General features: G+C 38.3%; 1 non-coding gene across 1 annotated transcript; it reads right to left on the bottom strand.

Moving 5' to 3' along the window:
* Nucleotides 1-9372: 9372 nt before the first annotated feature.
* On the bottom strand, nucleotides 9373-9446 carry TRNAN-GUU. Its single transcript has one exon. It is a non-coding gene; the product is annotated as a tRNA-Asn (tRNA).
* Between the last annotated feature and the right edge of the window lie 2383 nt (nucleotides 9447-11829).

The raw sequence follows: 11829 nt of genomic DNA, 5'->3' as shown, positions 1-11829 counted from the left end.
TTTTAAGTTTATTATGCATAAAGTTATGTAAACGAAACTCGATTGACTGGATTAGGAGCTAACGATCTATAATGTGCATAAAACTTATGCCCAATTAGCTCAGTTGGTTAGATTGTTGTGTTAATAATGTGAAGGTTGTAGGTTCTACAAGTTACATAGGCCAAATTTTATTAATTCATAATAATATCTTTTCATGATACAGGGTTACAACACTACGAACTGTAATCCGATGAGACCTGCTAGGTAACCTTTCACATTCACAATTTTTCTTTTCGAAGATTTCTGAGGGTCTTTTTTGGAACAAGGAGGTAAATGAACTTATTTTGGCCGTTCGATATGTTCTTCTACGAAGGATGAAATTTGAGGATTTGTTAGGGTCCTTTTAGGAACAAGACGGAGGTAAATGAACTTATTTTGGCCGTTTGATATGTTCTTCTACGAAGGATGAAATTCGAGGATTTCTGAGAGTTCTTTTGGGAACAAGAAGGAGGTAAATAAACTGACTTTGAAGGCCAGATTCAGTATTGCGACTCTCAGGAGAGAAAAATTTCCAGTAAGCCACATGTCAACTTGTGGGAGGAAAAGCGCGTTAGACAGCCTGAGGGACACGTATTGACGGTTGGGTGTAATAACGTGTAATGCGCATTGTCAGGAGAGAAAATATTCCGACAAGCCACATGTCAACTTGTGGGGCAGAAAGTGCGTCAGATAGCCAGCAAGCCACGTGTCAACTTGCGGGAGGAAAAACATGTCAGACAGCCTGAGGGACACGTATTGACGATTGGATGGAATAACGCGCCAGGCGTGTTGTAAGGTGACGTGGCTCCACTCGATATGCGACACATGGTAGCTCTTCCAACACATGCCCACGTCTAACCCAATTTGACTAGAAGGATGTTCGACCCGATCCGTATGGTGCCACGCTTCAATGTAAAGAATTTCACTTCCCAACGCACTCCTCCGGTTTTGAACCCACCACTCATCAGTAGCTGACCTCTATCTTTCCACACCTTCTTCAATTCTCTTCATAAGCTCACAAATTACCTTCTCATTCTCTTCCTTCTCCTATTTGGGATAGAAACAACTCTCACTCAGCTCAGCCACTTCCTTTTCAAACCTTTCAATCTCCATTTCTAAAAGCTTTCTTTTCTTTTTTTAATCTCTACTTTCTCCTTCAAAATGCGCTCGTTCAGGGATTTCAACGTCTGCAACTAAGACTTCTCTACAAATTTATTAGTGGTAGATTTTGGTTGTCGCTCTAAATCTCTATTCTCCTTCTGATGATTCAGAAGTTTCTTTGGCTCGTTCGCCGATCGCGTGTTCAATCCAGATTCCTTCTTTGATTTTTTCGTCTCTAATATCATGATTTTTCCAAATCCGCTGCGTATCCCCTCGTTTCCAATGGCTTCCACCGCTTCACAACTACGACCATCGTCTTTTTCTTCGCCTTGTTCTTTCGCTTTCAGATCTTCATTTTAAGCCATCAAGAGAAGACCTTCGTTTGTTGCGTCATCCAAGGCTAGGTTGATTGTTTTTTCCACCTTTTTATCGACTCGACAATTGTTTGCAAAAGGCTTTCTTCCACACTTGTAACATTTGTCGAAGTTACAATTGTTCCCATAGTGACCATATTTGTGACATTTGTAACACTAAATGTTGGAGTAAATTGATCGGCTGCCTCTTCCTCGAGTGCGTCCTCTTCCATACAAATTTGCTTGGCTCGATTGTCCCTTCTTCTTATAGTATCCTTCATGACTGCTGCCTTGACAATCATGACCATTTTTACTACTTTCACGGCCAAAACCTCTACCTTCAAAATTTAGAGAGTAGAGTACCTTTTCATCTTTGATTGACGCCTTGGTTTGAAGTGTTTTATCAACTCCTTCATTTCGGTTGAGTTGTTGGTTAATGACCTTAAAATCTTCTCCAAAACCCGCGTCTCGGACATTTCTCCATTTTGGTTGAGTTGGTTTACCACAATGTGTACATGCGTGACGTAGTCAAATACACTTTCTAACTTCTTTATCTTCATGCTCTCCAACTTGCCACGAAGAGTTTGGAGACGCACTTGTTTGACTCGGTCGATTCCTTTGAACACTTTTCCTAAAGTGTCCGACGCTTCTTTTGAAGTAGTTGCACTGGCAAGCTTCTCAATGCCCGACACGTCAACAGCTCAGAACTACATGTATAGTGCCCCTCATCCTTTGATCACACCTCTTTTAACGCCTTGTTTTGTGCTGCTGTATAATCTGTGGTATCTTTTGGTTCTTCTAACCCTTCTTCTACCACCTCCCATGCATCTTGAGAACCGAGAAAAGCTCTCATATGAATGCTCCAATTCTCATAGTTTGTCTTCATTAGTCGCGGTAGCGGCATTTGACCCGTCACATTCGGCATTGGCTTGATACAAATTTGTTAAACAAAACTAATAAATTTGTGAAACAAGTCTCCCACACACTAACGATAGAAGGAGACAAAGAAAACTCTGTTTATCTGAAAAAACCTTATGTTGCTTCTCTATTTCTTATCTTTTTTTCTCTGCTCTACTTTACCATTTTACAATAGTAATAACAAATGTATTTAAGGTCTTCTAAAACTAAATACAGACATAAGAATGTCATTGTTTCCTAACCCATAAAAAGTCAATGTTCATAGAAAGATTCTTGGCCTTTCATCTTCAACACTCTTGGGCTTTCCCTCTAAAACTGACTCTTGAATTTAAAACCCACTAAAATTCTCCATGGGGAATCCGATTCCTGCCACTTCCTTGCGATGAATCCCTTACCCTGATCCCCACACAAATAAATAGAGAATTTCGTGGAAATAGAGAATGAAATAGATGGTGGGGATGATGATAGAGAATGGACATCTCTACCTGTGGCCCCTGCACATGTCGTGTTTTATGGTTGTATGACATATACTATGTTATGTATATGATATGATATACGATATGTTGCATACAAGTTACGCTATGGTATTATATACACTATTCTAGGACTCTGAGACATTAAAAAATCATGTATTGTTAATTATTAAAAATATGAAATGAATCAAGTATTTATATCTAATAAGAACACTATGCTAGGAATAGACCGGAGGTATGACTAGCATCCTAGCGCCATGAATATATGTCATGCTTTAATGTTATGGGACCTCATGCATTTTGTATACCACTTGCATCGAGATACTTCTATATTATGTTTAGTACACCCTATGCCTATGAAACATTAGAAAAACCATGTATTGTTAATCATGAACAATATGACAAGAATCAAGTATGTATGTCTCATAGGAACTTTCTGTCGTGTTTTAATGTTAGGGATCTCATGCATTTTATATGGGAGGTGCATCGGGATACTTCCCCATTATGATTAGTAAAGACACATACCTTACAATATTTATGTTCCTTATGATATATGCGGGTCTTTTCCCTTCATGGTATTTGGTAGTGTGAGTGTGCACAAGCTCGACGAGGCAGGCCCACAGAGTACTCTTATACCAACCGACCTTGTGGTCAATGTGCACATTGATGGGTCGTGTGTAGGGAAGTACAACATAGTCAACTCTGCTCGGACAGAAAAGCAAAGCCTAAGCCCATGCCACAATGTATTTATAAAAGGATATGTCCCACTATATTACACTTGATTCATATTCCGACTGTAACAATGGGATTACTTACTGAGTATTTATTAAAGTACTCAAACCACATGCTACTCTCATTTTAAAGTAAAGGTAAGATATCTATTTACGGATGACAACGTTGTGGTGTAGGCTAAGGAACCAAAGTTACGGTAGTTGCATTCATGTTATTTTTAATGATCCTTAGGTTAGATTAGGGCATTGCTTTATTTTTATTTAAACTAATGTTATCTATTTTCCACTATTCATAACAATATTGTTTTAATGTGTTCATTATGAACATTTAAGTCCATAGCACCATTTATGAAATGTTGTAAATGAATTCTTTCATGCATAGTAGTAATGTCAGGTATGCCGTGACTATATTTTTTAATAGGAAAATAGAGTAGTTGGTTATAAGAACCATGAATAAAAAGGATAAAAATCAGTGTCCTCTGACAAGTGTAGAACCATGTAGCACAAGTTATAACCTTCCAAAGTTAGTCGGAAAACATGTTTCTCGCCTGAGTATATCTAGAAACCTTTTGTTGGGCAGCCGATTATAAAACTTTTCAGTGCCTGATTTCTTCACGAAACTTGTTGTAAATCCAATATGAAATATGTAGGAGTTGGTAGGAAGGAAAATGATTAACCATAGCCCTCGAATTTGGAAGAAAACCGAGAAAGAAAAACTCATAATCTAAGAGCTTCAAACTTGAGTTTTAGGATTTCTCATCACTCGATTCTTGTATTAAAATTTTGCCTCAACTTCAGATTTTATAAGGGAAGCTTCCACCGACATTGAGAGCTTCAGAATCGATGTGATTTGGAGACTGAATTTTCTAGATAATTCGTTAAAAATATCCTCTCCGATCAGCGAGCTACCAACTTCGAGTTTGAATTCTAACTGTTGGATTTGATGATCTTTGAATGTTCTAGATTGTATCCAAATTTGGAGAAAATCCAACCACTAGAATTTGAGATTAGAAGGACTTTAAGCAGACGGTCACATGTAGAAGTTTTTATTTTTAGTAGGATGGCACTTTTGTAATTATCCATATCATCAGGGTAATTTGGTAATTTGCAACTTTCAGAATATTTTATTATTATTTTTTCTGATAAATTCATAATTTTCCTAAAAATTTCTTCATCTCTTGTTGGTCATTTTTTGGTCATTGAGCATCTTGAAATTCCCACTAGATAAGGAATTAAATATCCGAAAATTTTAGTTAAAATTGTAAAGTGAGCTTTTCATCCTTTTCACTTATGCTTTCATTCCCAATACTAATCCAAAATTCTTAGTCCTTCTAGGTACTCATTAGGGTATAGAAATGACTTGCTTAAGACCCTTTTCCTTGCTTAATCCTCTTAATTTCTTTATTTGATCCTTTCGGTCTTACGTGGGTAGCTTTGCTTCATTTTTTGAGTGTTACACCTTCTTACCTCGACCGACCACCAACAAACAACTAAAAAAAAAACAGACGACTGGATTCCTTAGGACGACACCCTCTGTGACCTCATAGTTCTCGAGCAACGCTTCTTACATTGACCAATAGTCAACAAACAATTAAAAACTAAAGGTAGAAATAAAAAATAAACAGACACGACTGGATGCCTTTGGACGATCCCAGCTGTTACCACATAGTTCTCGAGCAATGTTTCTATAACACCTATTCATCGACAGCTCGATTCACATGAGTTACCACTAACATAGATATCTTTCTTAACCTATGCCCAATTAGCTCAGTTGTAAGATTGTCATGTTAAAAACGTGAAGGTCGTAAGGTTCGACAATTACATAGGCCAAGTTTTATTAATTCTCAATAATATCTTTTCATGATACGGGGTTAGAATAGTACGAACTTTAAACCGATGATATGGCTGTTCACAATTTTTCTTTAGATCTGAGTCATTTGATATGTTCTTCTATGAAGGATGAAATTCGAGGATTTCTGAGAGTCCTTTAAGGAACAAAAAGGAGGTTAATGAACTTATTTTAGCCATTCGATATGTTCTTTTACGAAAGATGAAATTCGAGGATTTCTCAGTCTTTTCACGAACAAGGAGGTAAATGAACTCACTTTGAAGGCCAGATTCAGTATTGTGACTCTCATGAGAGAAAAATTTTCAGCAAGCCACGTGTCAACTTGTGGGAAGGAAAGCACGTGAGATAGCTGGCAAGCCACGTGTCAACTTGCGGGAGGGAAAGCGTGTCAGACAGCCTGAGGGACACGTATTGACGATTGGGTGGAATAACGCGTCAGGAGCATTGTTAGGAGAGAAAATCTATGGTCTATTAGCTCAGTTGGTTAGAGCGTTGTGGTAGTAATGCGAAGGTCGCAGGTTTGACATCTTCATGGGCTAATTTCATTCATTTTTAATTATATCTTTTCATGATACGAGTTAAAACACTACGAACTTTAGGAGATAATGACTTTTTTAAGTTTATTATGCATAAATTTATGTAAACGAAACTCGATTGGCTGGATTAAGAGCTAACGATCTATAATGTGTATAAAATCTATGCCCAATTAGCTTAGTTGTGAGATTGTCGTGTTAAAAACGTGAAGGTCGTAGGTTCGACAATTACATACGCCAAGTTTTATTAATTCTTAATAATATTCATCCGAGGATTTCTGAAAGTCCTTTCAGGAACAAGAAGGAGGTAAATGAACTCACTTTGAAGGCCAGATTCGGTATTGCGACTCTCATGAGAGAAAATTTTTTGCCAAGCCACGTGTCAACTTGTGGGAAGGAAAGTGCGTGAGACAGCCGGCAAGCCACGTGTCAACTTACGGGAGTGAAAGCGTGTCAGATTGCCTGAGGGACACGTATTGATGATTGGGTGAAATAACGCGTCAGGCGCATTGTCAAGAGAGAAAGTCTATGGCCTATTAGCTCAGTTGTAAGTTGTCGTGTTAAAAATGTGAAGGTCATAGGTTCAACAATTACATAGGCCAAGTTTTATTAATTCTTAATAATATCTTTTTATGATACGGGGTTACTACAGTACGAACTTTAAACCGATGATACGGCCGTTCACAATTTTTCTTTTGATCTGAGTCATTCGATATGTTCTTCTATGAAGGATGAAATTCGAGGATTTCTAAGAGTCATTTCAGGAACAAGAAGGAGGTAAATGAACTTATTTTGGCCGTTCGATATGTTCTTTTACGAAAAATGAAATTCGAGGATTTCTTAGAGTCTTTTCACGAACAAGGAGGTAAGTGAACTCATTTTGAAGGCCAGATTAAGTATTGCGACTCTCATGAGAGAAATTTTTAAGACAAGCCACGTGTGAACTTGTGGGAAAGAAAGCGCGTGAGACAGCCGGCAAGCCACGTGTCAACTTGCTGGAGGGAAAGCGTATCAAACAGCCTGAGGGACACGTATTGACGATTGGGTGGAATAACGGGAGGGAAAACGTATCAGACAGCCTGAGGGACTTGTATTGACGATTGGGTGGAATAACACATCAGGCTCATTGTTAGGAGAGAAAATTTTCCACGTGTTAACTTGTGGGATGGAAAGCTTGTTAGATAGCCAGCAAGCCACGTGTCAACTTGCGGGAGGGAAAACTTGTCATGTGTCAACTTGAGGGAGGGAAAGCATGTTAGACAGCCTGAGGGACACGTATTGACGATTTGGTGGAATAACGCGTCAGGCGCGTTGTAAAGTTACGCTGCTCCACTCGATATGCGACACGCTATAACTCTTCCAACCCACGTCCACGTCTAACGAAGTTTGACTAGAAGAATGTTCAACTCGATTCGTATTGTGCCACGCTTCAATGTAAAGAATTTCACTTTCCAGCACGCACCTCTGGTTTTGAACCCACGACTTATCAGGAGCTTTCCTCTCTTTCTCCATACTTTCAATTCTTTTCACAAGCTTAGAAATTACTTTCCCATTCTCTTCCTTCTCCAAAAAAGTACTCTCCCATTTTTGTCCCTCTTTAGGAAAAAAACATTCAACAGACATACTTAACACAAATTACTACTTTTGGAATAACAAACTATACTTTCAGAACACACACTCACACAAACAGAGAGATATAACTCACACCATAGAATGTCTTACTCCTGCCCTTCCACTCTTCGCAGACTCCGATGAAAGTTGAGATGGTCATCGGAGACTGCATCATGCTTTTGGAGTGGGGAGATAGAAAGAACTCTCACTTACCTCAGCTCTTCCTTCTCTCAGCTTTCAATCTCCATTTCTAAAAGCTTTCTTTTCTTTTTCAATCTCTACTTTCTCCTTCAAAATGCGCTCGTTCAGCGATTTCAACGTCTGCAACTAAGACTTCTCCATAGATTTATCCACGGCAGATTTTGGTTGTTGCTCTAAATCTCTATTCTCCTTCTGATGATCTGGAAGTTTCTTTGGCTCGTTCGACGATCACGTGTTCAATATAGATTCCTTCTTCGATTTTCTCATCTCCAATATTGTGATTTTTCCAAATCTGCTGTGTATCCCCTCATTTCCAACGGTTTCCACCGCCTCACAACTATCGCCATCGTCTTTTTCTCCATCGTGTTCTTACGCTTTCAGATCTTCATTTTGAGCCATGAAGAGAAGACCTAAGACCTTCGTTTGTTGCGTCACCAAGGCTAGGTTGATTGTTTTTTCCACTTTTTTATCGGCTCGACAATCTTTTGCAAAATGCCCCTCAACCACAATTATAACATTTGTCGAAGTTACAATTGTTTGCATAGTGCATATTTGTGACATTTCTAGCACTGAATGTTGGAGTAAATTGATTGGCCACCTCTTCCTCAATTGCGTCCTCTTCCATGCCAATTTGCTTGGCTCGGCTATCCGTTCTTCTTATATTATCCTTCATGGCTACTTCCTTGAGCACCATGACCATTTTTACTACTTTCACGGTCAAAACCTCTACCTTCAAAATTTTGAGAGTAGAGTACCTTTTAATCTTTGATTAACGCCTTGGTTTGAAGTGCTTGATCAAGTGTTTCCTCCTTCTTCTTCTTACGTTACTCGTGTGCCTCGAGAAAATCGGCTAGCTCATCGAATATGAACGTTGCTAGGTCCTTTGACTCTTCTATCGCGCATACAACATTCTCAAAGTTGTTGGTTAATGACCTTAAAATCTTCTCCAAACCCGCATCTCGGCTAACATTTCTCCATTTCGATTGAGTTGGTTTACCACAGTTTGTACATGCGTGATGTATTCAGATACACTTTCTGACTCCATCTTCATGCTCTCCAACTTGCCACGAAGAGTTTGGAGATGCACTTCCTTGACTCGGTCGATTCCTTTGAACACTTTTCCTAAAGTTTCTGACCCTTCTTTTGAAGTAGTTGCATTGGCAAGCTTCTCAAAGCCCGACTCGTCAACGGCTCGGAACAACATGTATAGTGTCGCCTTATCCTTTGATCGCACCTCTTTTGATTCACACATGCGAGCGTGAATTTTGTCTCTCGAAGTTACTCCAAGTGTTGTCAGTTGTTGTTTCCTATTAAAACGTCCATCTCGCTTCGTTAGTAATTTACATTTCTAATTTAATTTAACTTGAACTTTAGAAATAAGACGTTATACTGACCTTAAATATTTCTATTAAAGTAAAAATAAGCTTCGAAAGGGCAAAAAACATAAAGGTCGGTGTCAAAATGTCAAACCGAGCCTAATAGGCCATTTTTTAGCCTAGGACTATAAGATCCCGAGCTGAAGGAGCTGGTGTGAGTAGGTATTAGGGACCTTGTGGTGTAATTTAGAGTAGGTATTACACCATCCGCTAGAAGGAGGGTTTGAACCTCCGACCTTGTGGTTAACAGCCACACGCTCTAACCAACTGAGCTATTCTAGCTTATTCTTTATAATAGCTCAAGCCCACCACATTCTTATAAGGAATGTTTCATCCCCTCTCCAACCAATGTTGGATCTCACAATCCACTCTCCTTGGGGGCCCAATGTCCTTGCTGGCACAACGCTTGGTGACTTACTTTGATAGCTTTCGTAATAGCCCAAACCCACCGCTAACAAATATTGTCCGATTTTGCCCATTACGTATCATCATCAGCCTCACAATTCTAAAATGAGTCTACTAGGGAGAGGTTTCCACACTCTTCTAAGGAATGCTTCGTTCCCATTTCCAGCCACTAAAAATATTGTCCATTTTTTACCGTAACAAATCGTCGTCAGAATCACCGTTTTAAAACACTCTACTAGAGATGTTTACAGACACTTATAAGTTATTATTCATTCTCCTCTCAAATCCATGCGGGATCAGAGGGCATGGGTTCAAATCCCACTTCTGACAACTCAAATAAAGGTAAAATAAAAGACATGATTTTTCAAGCATATAAGAACTATAATAACTCAACTTTCTAAGACTTCAAATCATTATTCATGACACATCCTAACAAAGAAAAAATTTCATAAAAATTGAAAGGAGATTCGAAAACTAAGGACAATAATTCGTAACACATAGAACTGACGTGACAAAGAACAATTTGATAAAAATTGGAACGAGATTCGAAAACTAAGGACAACAACTTGTACATATAGAATTGATGGCTTGGGACGACCCTCCTCTGTGATCTTAACTAACAATTAGTGATCACCCAAAAAGGAAAAGTAATATCTAGTGAAACTAAATAAGTAACCTACTTGTAGGCAATAACCGAGTCCTTGATCGAGCGAGTTGCCACGGGTTTTTCTTTAGGTTATAGAATGTTTAGGTGTAGATTATATGTAACGACCCTAGTTTTCTAGGGACCGAGAGTCACTAGAACATGCATAATGTAACTGCTTTATGCTAAAATATTTTTTACATTATGTTTTTGTATTGAAGCTACCCTAAAAACTACACAATATTATTATTAAGAATGCTAGATTAAGACTGTAATAATGTTAGGAATCACGAACCTACATAATTATATGACATTGTCCACTTTGGTTGGAGGGTTAACTTTTTCCACATACTAAAATGGAATGATTCATTCCCATTGATAAAAAGAGAGATGAACCTCCGACCTTATGGTTAACAATCATACGCTCTAACCAACTGAACTATTCCAACAAATTATGAGTATTAGCCAAGATATTGTCTACTTTGACTCATTACATATCGTTGACAACCTCACAGTTTTAAAACACGTCTAATAGTAAGAGATTTCCACATGCTTATAAAAAATGTTTCATCCCCTCCACAACCGACGTGGGATTTCACAATCCACCCCCTTTTGTTCCCAGCAACCTCGTTGGCACACCACCCAATGATTAATTCTAATACAATTTGTTACAAACCAAGCCCACCTTTGATATTGTCTACTTTGGCTAATTACGTATCACCATTAGCCTCACGATTTTAAAATATGTCTACTAGGGAGAGATATCCACAACCTTATAGTTAATGTTTTCTGTCCCTCTACAATTGCTAGCAGATATTGTTTGTTTTGGCATGTTACGTATCGTCGTAAGTTTAAAAGTTTTAAAATGCATCTTTAAGAGAGAGGTTTTCACACCCTTATAAGGAATGCTTCATTCCACTCTTCAACCAATGTTAGGTCTCATAATAAATAGTTAAGATGGTTGAGTTATTGAAGGCTTTAGGACTCAAGTTTTGGTCCTTGTGAGTGCGTGGGTTGAAATCCAGCTTTTGACAACTTAGAAATGTTTTGTTTTATAAAGTGCTATTCTTTTATTAAATGACTTCATTCCTATTAGCAGGACCTCCGACCTTGTTGTTAAAGGCAAATTTCACCATCAACCGAACAATTCTAAAACGAGTCAACTAGAGACTCGGGAGAGGTTTCCACATCTTTATAAGAATTGTTTTGTTCCCCTTTCCAACGGCTAAAAATATATTGTCCATTTTTTTCCGTTATATATCGCCGTTAAAATAATAATTTAAAATCATGTTTATTAGAGAGATGTTTAAAGACTCTTATAAGTTATACTTCATTCTCTTCTCTAACCAATGCGGGATCAGAGGGTGTGCGTTCAAATCCCATTTTTGACAACTCAAATAAAGGTAAAATAAAAATACAATAGCTTATCATTATTGAAATTAATTGAACTTACTAGAGATTTAAAATGGCTTCCAAGCTTCTACAAAAGTTAGTATTGTTCAAGTTTACCCTTACGCCTGAATCTCAAGGACACATGAGCACACAAGTTGCAAAGTGGGTCGAGGCACGGGTCTTGAATGTTCATGTGGGCACACAAGTTGGCATAGTGGATCATTG

This window comes from Cucurbita maxima, unplaced genomic scaffold, assembly GCF_002738345.1.
Source record: "Cucurbita maxima cultivar Rimu unplaced genomic scaffold, Cmax_1.0 Cma_Scf00072, whole genome shotgun sequence".
In the NCBI taxonomy this organism is placed as follows: Eukaryota; Viridiplantae; Streptophyta; class Magnoliopsida; order Cucurbitales; family Cucurbitaceae; genus Cucurbita; species Cucurbita maxima.
The sequence above is the reverse complement of the archived record's forward strand: the minus strand, read 5'-3'. Positions and strand labels throughout refer to the sequence as shown.